General features: G+C 35.3%; 1 protein-coding gene and 1 pseudogene across 5 annotated transcripts in view; both read right to left on the bottom strand.

Moving 5' to 3' along the window:
- Positions 1-21,232, bottom strand: part of Trpc4 (transient receptor potential cation channel subfamily C member 4) — a 222,632-nt gene extending 201,400 nt beyond the window's left edge. For all 5 annotated transcript variants that reach the window (XM_074043503.1, XM_074043502.1, XM_074043506.1 and 2 more), the window contains exon 1: positions 20,758-21,232. The gene's annotated coding sequence lies outside the window, so the exon portion shown is untranslated. The remainder of the gene's footprint in view (positions 1-20,757) is intronic.
- Positions 875-20,956, bottom strand: LOC141411366 (nucleophosmin pseudogene; annotated as a pseudogene).
- Positions 21,233-21,317: the final 85 nt, after the last annotated feature.

The following is a 21,317-nucleotide window of genomic DNA, read 5'->3' as shown; positions in this document are numbered from 1 at the left end:
TATAAATGAAAATTTAATTTTGTTATTCTTGTCCATTTTTCAAAATACTTATCATTTTCTATCCTAATACTGTAAGCCCAATTTACTTTCAATGTTTTTATTTGAGGGACACAAAAACTCAAAAAATTAACAAATAAAAATTCAAAGTTTGCCTCTGGCTTTGTGTTCAATGTACGAATTATGTTACTTACAATGGGTTACAAACTGACCATGCCATCTCAAGGAAATTTTTTTTACAGACTCTAAACCATATACAGTTGCCACCTTGAAATAGATGACTTTCCTTATTTCCAAATAAGTTCTAAGACATGCAAGAATGTGTCCTTGCCCTATTTCTTGTGTTAAAGTTTTCTACCTGAGTCCAACAATTGACTTGGCTTCCATGACAGTACCTTTAGGTAAACACAGTGACTCTCCCACACCTGGACCAACCCTACTATTTTTCTTGTTTTTGTATATATGCTGCATAGTGCTGATGGAAGAAAACAAAACAAATTAAAAATTCATGAAATGTTTTCCACCATGAAACTTGCTTTCCAGTGACGCTTATCTTTTCTCAAAGTTCACAGCTACTTTGGCTTCTATCTGCTGACTTTTCCATTCTATTTAGTGACTCATGTGCATGCAAGACAAATAAAAGGTAAATTGAGCATAAATGAATCATTTTCATACTTTTCTCAAATAGGTAAAAATTCTAAAATCTTTGTTAGAAAGGACAAAATAAAGAATAAACCATTTGAGCTATTTCATTCAACTGACATATTTCTCAGAATTTATTAAGTGTAAGGCAATATTTATCTAGACTGTATAACCCAAGATTACTTAGTGAGAAAAACAATATCCCTAACCCAATGTGAACTCTATCTCAGTGACTTTGTACTTCAGTATCTTCTTTCTTTTGTATATTGAAACACTGAGTTTATTTCTCATCATTTTCATGCCTGACCACCTCTATTTCTATGTCCTATTACAACATTCCATACATACACAAAAGGGTGGAGTTTCATCTTTTAAAACTTAACAGACATTTGAACAGCACCTTTTTGGCAATGGAATCTGGACCGCATTTGTCAGCCATGATAGGGCAAGTTCTCACTTTGCATTATAAAAAGGACAGCCAGATATTAACTTTTACAGAAAAGAAGACAAAAAGTTTTAACAAATTGTTTAACCTATTTTCTTAAAGAGACTTCTTCTACTGCCAGACATGTTGAATAACCTCCTGGTCAGAACTTTCTTCTACTTTGGGAAAAGAACTACCCTTTTCTACACTTGCCTACATTTTTGCTTTAATGTCTGCTACAGAAGTTGGTCCTTTTGGTGTTGTCAGAGTTTTTTCCCTATTTTTTGAAGGATTTTTTATCATTTGATCTTGATATTGATGGTTTTGAGTTTCTCTTCTGGTTTGATTTTTATGCATTTCTGTTTAGAATGTCGTATAGATTTCTTCACTGTAGCATTTTCTTCAGTTTCCTCACTATCAAAATCTCCTCCTTTCAACCTCCCCTTCCCTCTCCCATCCTCCTTCTCCTCTTCTTCCTCCTCTGCAGTCAGCAGCAAGCTTTATATTTTTCTGTGGAACTTTGTTACCACTTCCAGGGGCAGATTCCTTTCCATATACATTTAAGAGTTTTGCATTCTGCTTGTCTTCATCTTCTGTCTCTGCATCTTCCTCCACAACTACTAAGTGCTGTTTACTAACACATACTTCAACCTTAAGACCATAGGTGGTGGATTTCAAAGCTCAGACATCATTAAATTTGCCAGTGTTAAGGTCATGACCTCACAATTTATTGCCTCTGCCTTGACAATGTGCAATTCATCTTTGCACCAGCTCCTACACTGACCATTCTTAATGATAACTGGTGCTCATAATACCATTATTCAACTTTATGTAATAATCCTTGTCGGCTTTAGTTCACAACTGAAAAGAGAGTTCTAGGGCCTCAGAAGGTTCATTGTCCATGTCCATCAAATTTTCCATGGGGCTGTTGCACACAATAGGTAGGAGAGAAGGTAGATGGAGAAGATCAACTTCTGCTCCTGAGAACAGATATGCAGGATGGAATCATGCTAGGGCCAGTGTTTTCATAAAAGGTCTAAGATCAAGATCAATAGTGATTAAACTTTAGAGTACACCAGATTGCTGGGCTATTCTTCAGAGTTTTGGGTCAGTAGGTCTGGGGTAGAGTGTGTGCATTAGTTTAGTTTTTTAGTCATTGTGACCAAAATACCTGACACAAACAACTTAAAGGGAGTACAGACTTATTTTGGCTCATAGTTTCAGATATGTGATTGTAAAGGGTGTGTGACAAAGCAAAGCAGCTCACATCATGATGACCAAGAAAAAGAGAAAGGGGGTATGGAAAGGAGACAGGGAAAGATATATCCCCAAGGATATTTCTCCATTGACCAACTTCTTCCACATGTCCCACTTCCAACATTTCACAACCTCTCATTAATATCATATTACTAACCCATCAATGGCATGATCACTTATTGGATCAGAGCTTCCAAAAAATTCAATTGATATATTAGGCAACAATTGCAAAGATAATATTTGTATGAAATTTACTTTAATATGATTTAGACACGTTTCTGTTCATGTTATACTAGTTATACTAGTTCACTTACACTATCTTTCCTCTACCTCTTCCCTTTAATGTAGCACTTGATTGGATCATAAGAAGTAACATGTTTATAAACAAAAATGGTTGAGTGTAGGCAGTTTCATATTGCCCAAATTATTGTATATTTTAGAATACTATTCATTAAATATATACATAGATTTCTATTTTATGCTCTCTTTTCATCTTAACTCTTTCTTTCCAACTGAAGTAGGCTATAACAAACCTTCAGATGCCCTACAACTGATGAATAGATCAAGAAATTGTGGTATATATACATGGAGTTTCACTAAGCCATAAGGAATAATAACATGTGGTTTGAAGGTAAGTTGATGCAATTGGAAGTCATTATGTTACATGAAGTAAGCCAGGCTTGGATAGACAAAGGCTGCATGTTTTCTCTCATATGTAGAAGATAGAGCCAAAAGATAAACATATACACAAAAACAAGTGTATATAAACTCAAATGTAGAACATGTTAATAATACTGCAACTACTCTATGGAACTCAGAGAAAGAGGGAAAGGAAAAGAGAATGGTAGAGCATGAGTAATATGGTAAAACATAACATATGTGTTTTAGAAGATATAAGGATGTATATTGAAAGCTATTGAAAAAGTGGGGGTGGGAGGTAAAGGGATAAGGGAGAGTAATGGAAGGGGTTGAATGGACCAAAATAAAGTATACCCACAGTGGGGATACATACAGAAACCTATTTGAACATCAACTTAAACATTAACAATGAAAAACAGGACTGCAAAATAGGTACAGTGTGTGGGAATGGAATACTAGTGAGAAGGGGGATGGTGAATGAAGGAAGGAGAGTAAGATGAGGGTATATGGTTGATGGACTTCATATATTTATATGGACTAAACAAAGAAACCTCCTGCAATTGCTTTAAGTGGGGTGGGGAGGAGGTTGAGAGGCAGAAAGTATGGGGATGATCTAACCAATATACAGTATAATCCTGGTCAGAACTGTCACTATGAATACCCCCCAAATAACAAATATACCAATAAAAATTTTTATTAAAAAATAAGCTTTCAAGTTTATAACATTTCTAGTACATTCATTCACTAAAAGCTGGCCTCCTATCTTTTGCCTAAAGTTTGATTCTACAGTTGGAGATCACTGAAAACCATTTGCACTAAAATAACCACATGTATATTGCTCACTGCAGAGCAAAGTACTGATCCAGAAATCTATTTTCTTCTCAATAAATTCAGTGACAAATGTACCAAATTCTAATCACCAAAAATCCAAAAATTTTGTATCAGTCGATTGAGATAATGCATACTTTTGAAATGATATATAATCACGTAAAATGTAGCTGAAGTTGTATTTAATTGCACATAATGGCAGATGATTTACAGAGGATCACAATAAGCAAGTGTGCACTAAATCAAGAATATGCAAGAAAACACTGTAATTTTATGTCAACAGAAATGAGAATAGTCTAGGGAAAAGCAATTAGAGAACCAGAAGCAAGTGATGAAGGCAAAAAACTCATTTTCATTGCTGTAATTTGTATAAACCCCTTGTTTTAGTCTGGGCCTTTTACCTTTCTTTTTAAAAATAAAGGTGAGAGCTGGGACTGTTGTAGTGCTAAAGCACTAACCAAGGAGCCCAAGAATCTATGTTCCACCATCAGTACTGCAAAAAAAAAAAAAGTAATGGAAGGGAAAAAAACCCCTATGTTGGATTTAATCAATATTTAATATATTTCTTTAAGCCATCTTGTTAAAAAGATAAAAATGATACACTAACTACAGGCATGAAAATATTTGCCAACCACATATTTTATAACTAATGTGTAGAATATATAAATAATCTCAGACATAAGCACTAAAAGTTTTGAAAATGTGCAAAAGACAAAAAAGAGACATGAAGATGAAGATGAATTACAGATGACAAATAAGCATATGAAAAGATGATTAACATCACTAGCCACTTGAAAAATACAAATTAATAACACACTGAGGTACCACAAATAGAAAACTGGCCAAAATAAGAAAATAACAATGAAGTCAGGCATGGTAGCACATTCCTGTAATCTAAGCTATGGAGGAGGCTGTACATAGATTGATCATGGTCTGAAGCTGGCCCCAGGCAAAAATGTGAAACTCTATCTGAAAAATAACTAAAGCATAAAGTGCTACTCATGTGTTAGAGTGCCTGCCTAGCAAGCATGAGGCCTTGAGTTCAACCCCTCTGTACCAAAAAATAAATAGTAGTAACACAAAATGCTGCTGGTAAAAAGGTGGAAAAAAACTGGATCATTCATGCATTGCTGGTAAGAATGTAAAATGGTACAGCCACTCTGGAAAACAGCAGTTCACTAAAAAAAAAAAAAAAAAAATGAAACTACCTTATGATTCAACATTTATACATTTATACTCTGGGCAGGTGTCCCAGATAAATGAAGACATTCATACAAAAGTCTGTACACAGATGGTTATAACAAGTTTATTGGTAACAGAAAAAAAAAACTGTGAATAAGCCAGATGTCTTCAATGGGTGAATGGTTAAACACAGTGTGGTTCTCCCACATTCATCACTAATATGAAACAAAGCACTGATATATGCAAGATAATGCTCTTTGATGACTCTCAAGGGAATTGTGTTAATTGAGAGAAACCACTCTAAAAAGTTTATACATTATATTTCATTCATTCATATGCTATTCTCTAAGTGAAAAAAACTATAAAAAGGGAAAACAGATAACTGATTTCTAGAGGTTAAGGAAGGGATCTAGTCAAAATATAAATCATGAAACAAACCTTAGAATAATCTTGTTTAATATACATGTAAAAAGGAAAGAAAAAGATTTGGTGATTCTTCCTGTCTTGTTCTGTTTGGGCTGCTGTAACAAAACATCATAAATTATATGACTTACATACAGCAGAAATTTATTTCTATTACATTGGGGGTTAGAATTTCAATATTTGTGCAAGGCATGGAGGATATAAACATTCAAATTCTAGGACTGCTTGAAATTGGACAGTTATAAATAAGGATTAAGAAATGAACAGGAAGGCACAGGGACAATGTTTCCACAGACATTGTACAACTGCACCTAAATCCAGTTGCTCATATGTTAATACTTTAACAAGTATTATAAAGTCTTAAAAACCTTGGCAATACTGTGTCATACCTGCCTCATATTTCAAACTTACAAGTAGGATAATTAAAGAGATTTGAGTTTGGCATTTGTCAGGTTTGGATTTAATTCAGACCACTATCAGATACATATTATGTGACCTGGGAAAACTATTTAACCATTCTAACTCTTCAGTTTAGGCCTTTTGTTTCTTTACTTATAAAATAAGAATAATAGCTGCCATGAAACTAATAACTTAAGAAACCATTCAGCATATCACAAACTAATCACACATTAAACGTTAAATTTAACATTTTTGCTATGATTTCATAAGTAACTTGAAAAACCCAGTTAAAGCTGCCATCAGAACTCTTTATATGTCCATACCCTTAGCTGATTGGAGTCCCAAAATTATTAAATACCAGCTAGAAGCTTAGCGTGATGATTGTATATTTGGGAACTGCAATATGACTGTAAACTCCAATACAGTACCACAGAATAAGAGACTAGAAAAAGGTTTTCAGAAAAGCTATCATATTTGGTATATGATCTTTCACAAAGCATCCAAGAAAATTGAACTCAAAAGGAATAAAGTCTCAGCTTTTTAGCAACTCAAAGAGAATTTCACTCTTAGGCATCTGCAATTATATAGTTACCAAATTATGCCTTGAAATTAACATTTGTTAAATATACATATACACATATATATGTACATTTATATACATGAATACATACACACAACACACTTTTCTGGCCATCAAAAACTCTAATACTAAATCTTCATATACAAATCACAATCACAGGACTAACTATCCATGGAGCATCATGACAGACATAGGGAGGATGGGGATAAGGGAAAGAGGGATACATGAAGAGGAAAGGGTATTCAGATTCCTCACCTCCTTTCTCCACAGCTATTCTTTTTTTTTTAATTTTTCTTTTATTATTCATATGTGCATACAAGGCTTGGTTCATTTCTCCCCGCTGCCCCCACCCCCTCTCTTACCACCCACTCCGCCCCCTCCCTCTCCCCCCCTGCTCAATACCCAGCAGAAACTATTTTGCCCTTATTTCTAATTTTGTTGTAGAGAGAGTATACGCAATAATAGGAAGGAACAAGGGTTTTTGCTGGTTGAGATAAGGATAGCTATACAGGGCATTGACTCACATTGATTTCCTGTGCGTGGGTGTTACCTTCTAGGTTAATTCTTTTTGATCTAACCTTTTCTCTAGTACCTGTTCCCCTTTTCCTATTGGCCTCAGTTGCTTTAAGGTATTTGCTTTAGTTTCTCTGTGTTAAGGGCAACAAATGTTAGCTAGTTTTTTAGGTGTCTTACCTATCCTCACCCCTCCCTTGTGTGCTCTCGCTTTTATCATGTGCTCATAGTCCAATCCCCTTGTTGTGTTTGCCCTTGATCTAATGTCCACATATGAGGGAGAACATACGATTTTTGGTTTTTTGAGCCAGGCTAACCTCACTCAGAATGATGTTCTCCAATTCCATCCATTTACCAGCGAATGATAACATTTCGTTCTTCTTCATGGCTGCATAAAATTCCATTGTGTATAGATACCACATTTTCTTAATCCATTCGTCAGTGCTGGGGCATCTTGGCTGTTTCCATAACTTGGCTATTGTGAATAGTGCCGCAATAAACATGGATGTGCAGGTGCCTCTGGAGTAACAGTCTTTTGGGTATATCCCCAGGAGTGGTATTGCTGGATCAAATGGTAGATCAATGTCTAGCTTTTTAAGTAGCCTCCAAATTTTTTTCCAGAGTGGTTGTACTAGTCTACATTCCCACCAACAGTGTAAGAGGGTTCCTTTTTCCCCGCATCCTCGCCAACATCTGTTGGTGGTGGTGTTTCCACAGCTATTCTTGATGTCTAGAAGAGTACATGATCTTAGAGAGAAAACCAAGTCAGAAAGAAATAAATGAGCTTTGATGTCTACATTGAGAAGACCATATTTACACACACCATTATCTGGAAAAAGAAAGATTTAGTTAGGAGTTGACTAAACTGTTCTTGAAGTCATTATCCAAGAAAGCCTTCAATCACACAATGGGTGTCTATTACAAAGCCCTCTTGGTCATTAGTATGCAGAAAAATAGTGGCACAATGGCATTCTAGCAATTCTATAACGTAGAGAAGAAACAAAAGAAACAAAACCTAAGTGCAAGAAGAATAAACTAAAGTAACCACTTTCTGTTTTTTTCTTTTCTTTTATTTTACAGACCTGTAGAGATGATCTTTTGGGACTGAGGATGAGACATCCTCAACACGTGCTCTGTCCTTAAGGACTATCTTGAGTGCAGATGATGGTCTCCAGCTCCTTCAGATGGCACTCCCCACCTTTGGGGAAATCTTGTTGTCTCCCTGAGATGTGCCAGGAGCCTTAGTATGGTTCCACTGCAGTCCATCACTATGACCTGTTTTCCCACAGTTAGGTGAAAGCCATGAGATTTCTGAGGAGACTGGCCATGCAACCATGGAAGCCGAGGCCCTTGATAAGGGTAAACAAGATCTGATTTGATTCAGCTCCAGAGTGATTGTGGCTTCTAGTTTGTTCAGGTTTTGTTTTAACTGATTTGACAACTCTGGTTCATACATATCATGGAAGACAATTGAGCAACAAACAGGAACAACCACTTGGATGAATCTTGGAGTTGGTAGACAAGATATTCCACTAGAAAGGAAATCTGGCTTTGGCTTGGGTTATCCTGAAGCTCAGAGATGGTGTACTTGTTGGTTGCCATGCAATGAGTTCCTTCCCATGGAGGTAGACGCAATGTTAAAGACCATGCTGACAGTCATAGCATCACATTTTGGGCTGAGGACAGGTTAAGAATGTCAGCCCAAAACACAGATGTGGATCTTCCTTCTGGCTCATGACCAGCTTGCAATGAGTCTAAAATTGGAAACAACTCCTCTCTCTCTTCTGAGCAAACCTAAGTGATCCTTCATTCAGGCCATCCACAAGGGCCTTATTGTACTTGAAACCAATCTTAAAATGGAAGGTGTGGTAAGAAAAATTTGGATTCTCCAGCTTGATAATGTTCAATACTGACACCTAACCTTAACTTCATCAGAGTGGAGCTGAGACCATGTAGTAGTGGGATGCAATCATGGTCAAGCCTTTATTACCATGACAGTATGCCTTCACTCTTGCTTCTCTTTAAAACAATCAAATAAGCTGAAGACATCCCACATTTCACACAGGGTAAACAGGATCTGATTTGATTCATATAAAAACATGTACACATACATTAATCACTTGTTGCAGTGATATTGTAGGCAAAATCAGGGAGCTCTTGGAAAGTTTGGATGGTTCTTTGGACTATATATGATCTGGATGTAATATAGTGTTGGATACATCTGCAAACTCTTTGAGGAAATATGCTCTATCAAGCCTTAGGCAGTATTAGTAACACCAGTTATAACTGTACCATAGAGTGGTGAGCTATATCACTTTCCCTTCTTTTTTATAATGAACTTCAAGTGGGAGAAATGAAGAGAACTCAGAAAACCCCAGACCTAAAAAACATTACCTCGATGACAAAGAGATCAGATTGCTACTGCCTTATATTGCCTCTGCCTCTATTTTTTGAGCAGTTATTAGTGTGCTTACTTTTAATTAAAAATAGCTATTAACTGGAACTTAACCAAAGTGATTTATGCCAGATTAATACATGGTTGTATTTGGAATTTATCTTTTTTTTTTCAAAATAGCTACAAAATGTTTGTTTATTTCCTGATATGAAGGACTTGATCATTTTTCAAGTTTGACGTGGCAATAAAAAAACCCCCACAGATTAATGATTCTAAAATTATTTTGCTGTTGCTCTTTTCATATATATGGGTAGAATTATGTATGTATATGGTACTGTATGAATATAATTTCTTGTCCCAAACATTTTGTGTATATGTTTCAACATTAGTGTGAAAAAATTAAAAAAAGCAGCTTATGCTTCTGACTCTGGTGGAATAACATACAGTGGACTGACATTCCTTCTGGAAAATGCTAGAAAAGCTGGGTAAAGAGAAACAAAGGTAAATTAATCTAAGCCTAAAGAAGAGTTGCAGAGTTAACTAGGACTGAGTAGCTAACATCCCAGATACAGAGAAACCATACATAGATGAAATGACCTTGAACAATCACTATTTTCCCTCCAGGCTTTTGTCAAAACCAACACAAATGTCCTGGTGAGGGATGAGACAGATGGAAGTAAGTGCCATAGTCAGCATGTACTTACTTAAGGCATTTGTTAAATTTGTAAGCTTTACAGGGAAAAAGGTGAGACACATAAGAAAACTGCTGAAAAATTAGAGTATTAAGCAATCTCACAATAAAATGAAGAGATAAAATTCATTTTTCTAGAATCATGCTATACTTTGAATCTGGAATGTCTCCCAAAGGTCCATGTGGTAAAGGATTGGTTTCCAGGCTACAGTGCTATTGGAAGTGGTGGAATCTGTAAGAAATGATGCTGAGTGAGAGTTCTCCAAATCATCAGGAGGAAGGGTTGCCTTGAAAGGGATTGTTGGACCCTAGTCTCTCCTCTTTCTCTCTTCCCAGACATGAAGTGAGCAGTTTTACTCTGCCACATATCTAAAGCACGAGGGACAACTGACCAGGACTGAAACTCCTAAAACTGTGAGCAAAGTAAATCTATTCCCTTTGTACTTGCTATTGAAGTGTTTATTACAGTAACAGAAAGTTTCTGGCACAAAAAGATGCTTTATTAAACAGTCAGAACTTTTTAATACTGATCCTACATAATGGTAGCAGGGTAAGAACAGGGCTACACAGAGCCTTGCAAGGTCTAAAACTTAGTCTCTAGTCACCCCAGTCTATGACTGGACTAAGATGATTCACTCTCATCCAATCTGCCTTCCAGAGGAAAAGTGTATCTTCCCTAAAGGAGGTGAGAAAGCTTTTATAATTTTTATACCTATTTTTCATCTTCAAATTAAAAGTAAAAATGGGCCAACATATAACCCTCTTACTGGAGTTACCACACTCAGACTTTAAGCTAAATGTGATATTTGAGAATATTTAGAAATTAGATGAAATAAGGAAAATATTTATGAAGTATCTAAACTCTAAGAGAAAGAATCAAATGGAAAAAACTATAAGTGGAAAACTCAATTATTGAAATTAGTAACTAAAAAAAATGTTTAACAACAGATAGGACAGAGTAAAAGTGAAAACTACCCATGAGTGGAAAGATGGAGCTATAAAAATATTCAGATTATACCACAGAGATAAAAAGAATGATAGAATGTGCAATAAAATAAGGATTAAAGGATACTAAGAATGTGACATTGAGAAAAAGATCCACATATGTGTAATTAGAGATCTTAAGAGCGAAAGAAAGGAAGGTACAAAATTGTGTCTGAAAACATAGTAACTCTGAATTTCCTAAAACTGATAAAATGTATCAAGCCCTATTTTTAAAATACTTCAATAGTTAAGCAGAAAAAATATAAGATCCTATCCATGCACATTATTGTACATCTGCAGAAAATAAAAGACTAATAGAAAACATTAAAAAAACACTAAAAATAAAACTAAAACAACTAAAAATAAATAATTCAGACAGTCAGCTAACTTCTCAACATAAATGATGGAAATCAAGTGACAATTGAAGGGGCGTGCTTAAAATATTGGGAGAAAATGAATTTCCAACTGAGAATACTCTAACAAATAAAAGTAACTTTAAAAGTGAGATAAGAAATTCAATCACAGAAAATTCAATGCTAACCTACACTGAAAGTATTTAAAAGAAAACTCTTAACCCCTCTAAAAGGTCAGATGGTCCTAAGAATATAGTAGGCATCTAAAATTACCATGTGTAGTATCTGTATTTATAAAAATGAAAAGAAAACCAAAATACAAAATAAAAACTTCTTTAATAATTGTTTTTGGAAAAAACAAAACAACTACATCCATCCAACTCAGGCTCCCCTCCCCCACACAAAATGCATTTGTGCTGATACATAAAAAATTTGTTTTTTTAAAGAGACGAATATACTGTCCTTCCAATTTATTTTAAGTTACTCTTAAGGATAAGAAATAAAGAAAAAAATGTTCATAAAGGATAGTTATATTTATATTTCAAATAATTGTTAAACACTAAAAATTTTCCTAAGCTTCAGGAAAATAAAATTAACATACTTATTTTATGAATTAAAATTGAAATCTTGGAGGATTTTTTATTTTGTTTTTTTGTTATGGCTGTGGTTTGAACTCAGGGTTTCACACTTGCAAAACAAGTAGTTAAGGTTTGAGCCACACCTCCAATCCATTTTCCTTTGCTTATTTCAGAGATGGAGTCTGGTGAACTATTTGACCAGACTGGCCTCAAACCCTGATCCTCCTAGTCTCAGCCTCCAGACTAGCTAAAATTACAAGCATGAGCCACCAGTGTCTGGTTTAAAGTGCTTTAAAGATCAATTAGAGATGAATCAACATGGTTTGTAACAAATGTGTACACAAAAGCAATGCTAGGAATAGTTCTGTATAGCTATCCTTAACTCAACTAGCAAAAATGCTTTGTCTTCCTTATTACCCTTATGTCTTTTCTTCAACAAAATTAGTGATAAGGGAAGAACAGGACCTGCCTGGAACTGGGGTGGGGAGGCTGTGGGGGAGGGGGGTAAGGGGGAGAAATGACCCAAATAATGTATGCACATGTGAATAAATGAATAATTAAAAAATAAAATAAAACAAACTGCTAACTATGAACAAAGTCAATAATATAACTTAAGTATTTTGGTATTCAGATAAAACATTTGAAAATATTTAAAGTGAATTTTTTTAGTATTTTTCTTTAGTATTTTAGCAAGCAGTAATTGCAGTGGAAAGTATAAAACTGGCTGGAAATCCCAGTACTAAACATGTAATAATTTTCCCTTTATAACAGAGCATAGGGAGCAATGCATCATTTCTTTTAAGCACTACAGACTTAATGCTTTCCCCTATACACCAAAGAACAATGTACAATCTAAAATTTCCTTCCTTAAAAGTATTTATTTAATCCTTTCTTCATATGAAGGTTTCTTAAAAAGACAAAGAATGAATTTCTATCTCCAATTTAAAGAAAACAAGATACTAATGATGGGATTTCATCAGAAGCCATGGTTCAAAAGAAGTTGCAATTACATTTCACCATGAGAGTTTGATCTTATACAATATTCTAAATGTTCACCATATCCCTATATATGAAAGAGCCTGTTACGGTTGAAGCAGTGGGGAATGTGGATTTATATATAGCAACTTCTCTGTCATAAGCCTCCTAGCAATGAGGGAGCAGCTTAATGTTAGGACCAACTAGAGAGTCAAAAATTCCCACCTTTAGGGAGAGGAGTGATGGCATACAAGGGATAGATATTACTAAATGTTGCCAATGAATCAAAAAGGTTTATGTAACCTTTTGAACAACCATTGTCTCTGGTTTACTTATATGTTTTATTTTTAATAAAGTAATCAAAATCAATTCTGGTAGACTCTGGAACATTTCCAAACAATTGAATTCCAATGCACTTTATGAGTAGTTAAAGAATCCTAATTGCTTTAATATTTAACACATAATCCTCTTATATATTAAACATGGGAAGATTTAATATTGACTCTCAGGACCAACAGAGTTGTAAGAAAGTAGCTCACCTTTTGAAAAACATTCTTTAAATAAATTGAAATGAATCATGTTTTCTGTTTCATATATATCCAGGTTATTCAACAATGGATCATTTTAAACACTCTACTTATTTACTTTTTCTCAATTGGGTTATATAATTATTTTGTAGCTATTCAATTTTTTAAAAATCAAAGGCTAAAATATTATAATTGAAAACAATTCTGTTTTGTGTTTCTAATAATTATTGCCCATTAGCTATTATGCTAAAGGGGGGGCAATTTTCAATATTTTATTGTATTTCAATTAAAGCAATGTAAAACTAGCAAGGAAGTACTGGAGTAGTTTATCAGGTTATGCTTTAAGTTCTGGTCTTACTGGTTCATTGCTAAGTTCAACAAAATGAAAAGCAATTTTTATTCTTCAGGTTGAAACTGTTGATGCTTTTACATGATGGAAAAATATTTAGCATAAGTACTATTATAATTATATGGTTTTTTTTTTTTCATTAAAGCTTCTTTTATTCATGAAAGGGCAAAATCACTTGCTGGTTCACTTTGTTCCAAGACCGTGCTGGAGTACTAAATGAAAATGTGCAGGTCAGCTCTCCAAGTAGCTTGCACACTACAAATCAAAATGTTAAGCTGTGAGGTTAAAATGAACCAGATAAACAAATAAGTCTTTCCCCTCTGCCAACATATTTTTTTCATACAGCACAGTCAGAGGAAAATAGCTTTAAATGTTCTTTCTCATTACTGTTAGGGGCTGTCAGACGCTTAGAGGTGGGCATGATTATTTGGCATGATGACTACTAAAATGGAAAAATTCTGGCAAAGTGTGTAATCTTTCACTCTTTTTTAAATTTACTATTATTACACATATATATATGCATAAAAATACATACCCATAGGTATATTTATGCATAGACAGATAGAGATATATAGTCCTACATAGATGAAATTTAACATGATCCAGCTGTGCTCTTCAAACTACAGCTACTACCAAAGAGCATTTCTTTAAAGAGTGGCCTTCAGTGGGATCTTCAGGATGTGCAGCTCCACTTTACCTCATAATGAAGGGTATCTTTATATAAAAAGATGCTCATAAACTATTATTGGTGCTCCATTCTTCCGTTAATGTTCACTGTGCCTCTCCTCTTATCCTCCCATTGTATTTGGGGGGAGTAATATTAATGTAACCAGTTACTTGAAACACCAACATATTAAAATAAAGGGGTTGAGCACAGCAGATGGCCAGACACCAATTCAATCATCCAAGCATTCATTTATTCTACTCACCCATTCAAAACTCATACATTGAGCAATAGTCATACTAATTCTGAGGAAATGAAAATCAAATGCACTGTGCTATGAACTATGATCCTGGTATGCACAACACAATGGCTCACACACTTGTATTGCTTCTCCACCACCATTTACAGGTGAAATTCAAAACGTATCAGAATATCAGCATATTTTTAATAAACCTTGATTTATGAAAGTTCCACTTTCAATGATATGGAATAAAGATACCAAAATAAAACAAAACAAAACTCTAACTACCTACAATGAGGTATCGTGTTCTGTCAAGTCTGTTACATGAACTCTCAGCTTAATTTGCCACATATAATTACTCCAAAGAAGTCTTAGAGCTTTCTCTAGACACAATCCTGAGAAATATTTGTATCTGTGTTCTTTCAGTGCTAACCTCTCTCCCCTGGTATAATGGAACAAAATCCTTACACACCACCATTTACACTAAAGCACATTAATAACTGATTACATTAATCCTGTGAAAATGAACATTATAGAGTAACTTGTTGACTAGAAGTTACATCTATTGAATCACATTGGTACAATTATTTTTTAACATAAATAATATGGGATTCATTGCACCATGTAAGAGCAATAATATTATTATAACTGACCTCATTATATAAATAATTATGCTTAAAAATCAGCCAAGTATGGATTTACAACAGTATGAAATAAATTAATTATGCTTAATTACAGATGCATAGTATTTGTGGCAATCTAATTTGGCTACCAACTCATACATTTTTGAACATCCTCTTTGTTTCTTAAAGCTGTTTACTGACTAGTTCTGAAGACAGAACTTTAACCACCTGCCACACAGAATATAACAGGGCTTTGCTTGTATTTATACTTGGGAAATCTGTAGGAAACTTTCAGAGTCAGTGATATCAGCTTTAAGTACTAACTAAGCTTTAATATTTCGAGAAGATTTTGACAGAGAGCAAAAAGGAAAGTTATTCTGGACGGAGGGCGCTCTGCCAGAAAATTCACTTACCCTGCATCATTCTGGTTATCCAATTATTCATTTACTAATATTCAACAAATATATATTTAAATGGATATCATTTTGGTGCTAATTTTCATAATGGTATTACATATATTCAAAAGCATTATTCCTTCAACTTCAGCTTCAATAGCTTTTGGACACAGCCATATCAGTATCAAATGCATGTACATGTTTTAAAAATATCGTGAAGTTAATAGTTGTCTTCTGGGTTATAAAAAAGATAGTTCCCTTTATTAAATGCCAAATGACATTAAAATAATTAGGTAATTAAAATTTCAGATAAAATTAAGACAAAAAACGTTTGTCTTAGTTTAATACTTATATAAAATTGATTAAGTTGTCTTAATATAACACTTTGTATAACATTGTTAAGATACAATATGAACCTAACATGTCTTAACATGACTGCTTTTTAAATAAAGAAGCTATTAACAGCCTGTAGATATCCTAACGGTTTGAATGAGATTTTTTAATTTAAAAACTATAATCTCAAATCTCATGACCAGATAAAGAAAATTTTGTAAGCTTTATTTTTGCTGTCGATGAAAATAAGTACTTTTAATATTACATTTATATTCAAGAATAAGAAAGGAAATAGGGGCCTGCCTGGCAGGTAGAGCTTAGTAGTAGCAAGTGGTAGAGTAATTGCTTAGCATATGCAGAGGGTTTAAGCATAAGAACAGGGTTTGAACCCTTACCTAGATTTGGGGTAAGTAGCTAACTTTCATCCGGTTTTGCCTGAAAGCTGAAAGAACTTTAAGGAACAGACTGCTGTTTCAAATCCTAGCCTCATGAATGGAGCAGTCGAGTATGTCCCAGTGTTTCAGTACTTGAAAAACTAAAGACACAAATAGCTTTACAACGAATTTATGAATCTTATTGAAAGATTGCTAATTTTATTTTAGAAACCACATGAATTAAGTAAAAATGTCTTTTTTTTTTTTTTAAGAGGCTTTGTTGTTGCTGTTTTGTATTTTGGAGACAGTCTCACTATGTAGCCCAGGGTGACCTGAACTCGAGATTTGACTGCCTCAGCCTCCCCAGTGCTGGGAACCCCAAAATGTGCGTTTTGAGTCAAATACACATCAGATCAAATCTGGTTCCCCACAAAGTAGCTTTGTGGTGTCTGGAAAAGTAGTCTTTCTTAGGTTGTTAAAATGTGTTAATAATACTTCTGATTCAAAGTCAATGTAAAGATAAAATTCTACAGCAAAGTGCTGGTACCCATAAATACAGGCCCTTCCCTTTCTTTTTTCATAATATTTCCTGTTTTCTATCTAACTGTTTCAATTTTTCAATCCTTGGTATTATTGGTTCAAGGAAGTTACTTAGGGAGAATTTTTCAACGTATTTGAAAAGCACAATAGCCAACTACAGACAAAATTTAGTGAGCTAGCTAAAGATATTCAAGGCATGTTTTTAAGCTAATGCTTGAATTAACCTTTCTAATTTTATGTGTGAAACTGTGCCCATACGTATTCTGTTGTCTCCCAACAAGCCATCACTCTATGACACTGCTGTATTTCAAAAAGAGACAAAACATTAGTGACTATTAAAGGGACGGAACCTAAAGTTTAGAGCAGTAGATCGAATACTCAAACTATTATGTCTTTCTTATTCCACTTAAATTAAACTGAACTTTCAGAAGCATCATTTAGATATTTTCGAATTTTAAATACATCACTGTGCTTGCTGAGTAGTTCATAGAACAAAGTACTTCTAAATTAATATGCTTTTTAAGTTTTAGCTTTTCAAATGAACAGCTTCTCGTCTTGAATGTATTTTTTCATCACAGTTATTTATTGGTTGTGCTAATGTTCTCAGCTATCGGGTCTATATTTGTTGTGATTTAAAAAACACAGCTATGATGTATCTATCTCTGGTCAAAATATTCTCAAATTGCTTTAAATATTGAGGGCTCAGTGCATCAGGACGGGTTAGAAATAGAAAACTAAGGGAAAGGAAGTTAGTTCTAAAGCAGTTCTTCACTCTAACTAGATGGAAATAAATGCCCAATTAAAGTTGGGTTAAATTGAGCCAGATTTAATGTTGACTGAAGGAAGGAGGGATAGAATATAAACTAGGTAAAAGACAAGGTTTTTATTTTGGGCTGCTCCTCAACCTCATGTTTGATGAGAACTAAAACCTCATGATGAGTTTTTCATGAGTATTAATGAAGTCAATAATGCCGATTTCAATGTAGTCCATGCTACACAGTTTAGGAACTCAAAAGATGTGCATTAGCTCTGATTTCTCCTTCACCTAGCTTGTTTCAGAAAAAAAACAACTGCATTTTCGCATAACATATTCAGCTCATAGTCCTTGGTCCTAGCTTCCTGCTTACTCTTTCTCATATACCTGTCATTGTTTACAAAAATCTCTTCTTTGAGCATTGTTACTTATAATGTTTGCTATTGAACAAGTGGGTACTTATTTTTATCTTTGCTCTGGCACATGGATTAATTAGAAAAGGGAGATTGTTTAAGTTTTCAGCTGATAAATATAATGTTGATTAACTGAATTGGTACAGATAGTCTATAATAAATTATACCTGCAATTGAACATGCAGTATACAAATATAACAGACTAGTTTCAAAAATATACTTGAAAAGTGTTGTTTAATTTATTAGGGTTAAAATCAGCATGTCCTAAATGGAATTATTATTATTTACCAGAATAATAATATTAATAACAATCAATTTATCATGGTAAGTTGACAGTACTTGACTAGATGATATTTTCATTATTTTAGCATTATAAAAATAAAAAACAATGATTGAACATTACTTCTATATTTCACATACAATTCAGAGACAGCAATTTTTTAAGGTTAATTATTCCAAATAGTGACACTTTTAACATCACCCAGTTCATGCAAATATAGATAGACTTTGCCATTCAAATATCAAAAGATAGGTTATCTAAATTCCAGATCCATTATAATTTGAAATGATGTCATAACTTATAAAACATGAGTTATCACTGTTTTAAATTTTTACTTGGCTTCAGTTTCTTGAAAGAGGATGTTGAACTAGGTAACTTTTTAGCCCTTGGATGGCTGTAGCTGTCCATGGAGCATAAAAATTTGTGAAATGTATGTACTGAACAAGACCTTCATTTGTTCCTAATCCGAAAGAATAAAAAGCATAACTTCTGCTATTTCTTATTTATAGTATGAATTGATTAATATTACTTTCTATGGGAAGTCATTTGGTCTATTTTAATAACTAAAATGGCCATAAAATTCTTACTTGAAATAAATGCAACAGAAAAATAACATAAAATTTGAAAATTTAAAAACTTTTAAGTCATAGATATTTGGTCCATCTCATATCTTTGAGAACCAGAAACAAGTAAAGTGAAATTTATGTCCTTTTTGTTAGATTAGAGGTTTTCATAAACATTGACAATATTTGACAGATTTTACTGAAGAGGCATGCTTCTTGTGTCTGTCTACCTTAGCTACTTTACGCTTTGATGAATGTTCATGTTTCTTTAAGATCTTACTGAAGATGAAGAACTTTTCTAAATTTGCTATGGTAAATCTTGTCATCATGACTTATCCAACTACATATTTATTCACTCAATAAATACTAAGCAACTCGTATGTTTTAGTCTCACCAGCCTGCTAGAATTTATTTTTAGTGCCTTGCTTGGCATAAATCTATCTGCTCTTCACTCCACAGCCTCAGCACAGGGGATTGTTTGAGTTCTGATCAAAACTCTAAGGTAAAGCAGCAGAACTCACTTTTATTCGGAAACAATGCTAGTGCTTTCTTCCTTTTCACCTGTACTAACTTTTATTATATTAATTTACACGGTTTTTTAAGTGTTTCTTTAACAATGTCATGCTGAATTTTGAATCTAATTCCAAATTTCTGGCATAGCTATTTCTATACTTTAATACGTTTTTCTTTGAAATAGTTAAGGTGGGGAGGGGGTCCCTGGCCTACTGTCCACATGAATAGAAGTAAGCATTACAAATATAACTGTTAGTAGCAAACCATAACACAGCAATGAAGATTTCAATGGTTCAAGACACCACCAACTCTTGCTCTCACTGTCTCATTCAGAGTTTTACTTTAAAAAAAAAAAATCCCCAAATGAACTTTTTTCTTAAAGAATTTGTAAAGTGCTTTGGGTTGTGATTACTATGATAGAAAAGCCAGAAATTGTACGAGCCCTTTGAGGCTTATTTTAGTTTTGTAAGTCTTTTCTAAATTTCTTTTCAATAAAACAAGTAGAGTTTGTTTCTATTTCTTCCTACTCCTCTGTGCTTACTTCTTAAGTAACTTGCTGCATTTTATAGCGGTGGAATTTAACTGGAAAGGGCCTCCCTAAGAAGCCATGTGAACAGAGACACACCACAGTAGATACAGAGTAGTGGATACAGGCGGACAAGATCAGAACTCCCTTTTCTCAGCCCTTCTAGGATTCTCTAGTCCAGTCACAAAACGCAGCTGACTTCACAGCTGGAACAAGAAGTTGCGCCATGAATCCTAGTGATTTATCCAAGCAGCAAACAGGGTCATTGACTAAATTGAAATCTCAGTTGCCAGGAGAGCTAGGAATCACTACACTGGGTCCAGCATGACGGATAAAGGTGTTTCTGGTTCCTGACAGAGAATGAAAATGACGCAGAGAGTAATCCATCGACAGGATATTGATCACTTTCCTGCCTTCATCCCCCACTTTGGGTGCCAGAGACTCACTTTCTCTGTGACCTGGGGCCACCCTGATCTCTGTTTTACCCCAAATGCATAAAAGGCTAAAAACAGCCACATTCCCTAGCACCGCGGCGTGGCTGCAGCTCCTTTGTTTACCATATAAGTCACACCAGGGGTTCATTCCTCGCCCTCTCCCCTGCTTTAAAGCCGGATAAGCTGAGAGACTGAGAAGCACCCCCCAAACTCCCGCTCAGCCCAGGTCAATCACAGAAAGCTTCACATATCTGTTCCCGAGCCCTGAAAAGAAATCAAGCAGCTGGAGCCTTTTGAACTGGTAACCTCCACCTAGGGATGTCAGCCTCCCAGGAGAGAGCCGCTTCCAGGAGGCTTGAGAAACTTACCCGAGATCCCAGGAAAGAAGAGAGGTGCATCTCCCGCGAAATGGAGCTCGCAGGCGACGCACTCTTTACCTGCAAAGTTGCAATCTTCCAGTGGAAGTGATCCGATTCGAGAACCGGCGGCAAGGGTGCTCTGCCCGCCGCCAGCACGACCGGTAAATTCCGATGGGATTTCCTTAGTGGCTGCCGAGTTTTGGAGCATTCCAAGGAAAACGCACGAAAAGCTGGAGCCCACGCAGCTGGCACCGAACTGGGCGGAGTGAGGATGCTCGGAGAGCGAAGCCAGGGGAGGCGGGGGAGGGGCAGACCAGAAGGAGGCGCGCGCCGGGGGAGGGGAACCTCGCCTACCCCGGCCCCACGGATCCCTCGGGATGAAGTTAGAGTTCCCACGGCTGACAGCACGGGAGCCCAGAAGAAGAAGGCACTCCGCCCCCGGTCCCCGGCTCAGCTGCCTAGCTCAGGGTCCGCAACCACCGCGCTTGGAAGGGGCAGACCTGGAAAGATGCGCGTCCCACGCACCGCTTGTCTAGACGCTGGAGAGTATCCGGGAGGGGCAGGAGCTG

The sequence above is a fragment of the Castor canadensis genome, chromosome 10 (genome assembly GCF_047511655.1).
Source record: "Castor canadensis chromosome 10, mCasCan1.hap1v2, whole genome shotgun sequence".
NCBI classification, from domain to species: Eukaryota; Metazoa; Chordata; class Mammalia; order Rodentia; family Castoridae; genus Castor; species Castor canadensis.
Note: the sequence above shows the minus strand (reverse complement) of the source record. Positions and strands in the feature narration are given on the sequence as shown.